Below are 1,331 nucleotides of genomic sequence, written 5' to 3' on the forward strand. Positions count from 1 at the left end.
CATCACATACACATCGACCTGGTTGGTCTTTGGCCAGTCAGTTGTGGATTTACTTATATATTGACCAGCATCGACCGTTTCTTCAGATGGCCTGAAGTCATCCCTCTCGTGGACATTTCCGCGGAAACAGTCACCAGAGCACTCATCTCTGGGTGGATATCTCGCTTCAGAGTACTTTCTAGAATTACTACTGATCGTGGACGCCAATTTGAAGCTGGCCTGTACCGTGAGCTTTCGAGATTGCTCGGAGTTCAGCACATCCATACCATCAGTTACCATCCCGCCGTGAACGGAATGGTGGAAAGATTACGCCGACAGCTTAAAGCCGCTATTCGCACGGCTCCTGACCCTCATCGTTGGTCCGAGTTTTTCCCCATTGTTCTGCTAGGGTGCCGCTCAGCTGTCAAGGAGGATTTAGGCTACTCCTCCGCTGAGCTCCCGTATGGCACCACTTAAGAACTTCCTAGACAAATGTTGGCGCCCGTCAACTTATCGAATGCGGACCCCACATCTTACGTCACGCGACCCAGGACATTCTTTGCTGACCTGCCACCAATGCTTCCTCGTGACCAGTCTATTTCCTCTGCAGTACCTCCGGATATTTCTACTTGGACTCACGTATTTGTAAGAAACGATGCCGACAAGGGACCGCTCCCACCTCCCTACACTGCACCCTATCGCGTTCTTAAAAGCACACCGAAACTGTTCACTGTGGACACTCACGGAAAAAAAGAGACTGTCTCTATCGACATAGTAGAAAAGGCCTTTTCCGAAACATTTATGCCACTTACTGACACACCCATCATTCCACAAGCAAGTATAGTATAACACAGTTCGTAAAGCATGCAAGGTATAGAAAGTTAATTTCGGCCTGTATATGTGTATACACGATCTTGTAGTAGTAAACAGATAAAGATAGGGTAATGTTACAGAGAAAAGGAAATGAGCTAGTGATAGTTATAGAGTCGAAAGAAGTTGTGTCTTATAGTTGGCTGGTTGTAACCTTCTTTCTCCCTCTGGTCGTTAGTCTTTTAGTGGCTGCCTGCTTGTGACCATGACTCTAGATGTCCAGTCGTCACCGACTGGTGACTAAACTAAATTTTTCTTTGAGTTTCCTGGCTTTTATAACCATCTAGAAGGATAGATATATTATTGAGAACAATAGATTTAGTTGGTGGTCTTGTTATCTCTATTCTAGATTTTGGTGATGTAGGAGAGGTTAGAAAGGGTTAAGTGGTGAAGACATTGTTTCGGCCTAGCTAAAGGCATCTGGAAAATATTAAACTGCTGTCAGAGAAAAACCATTGTTCCACCGTGGGAAAAGTTCTGTT

Source organism: Octopus bimaculoides, chromosome 4 (genome assembly GCF_001194135.2).
Source record: "Octopus bimaculoides isolate UCB-OBI-ISO-001 chromosome 4, ASM119413v2, whole genome shotgun sequence".
Taxonomy (NCBI): Eukaryota; Metazoa; Mollusca; class Cephalopoda; order Octopoda; family Octopodidae; genus Octopus; species Octopus bimaculoides.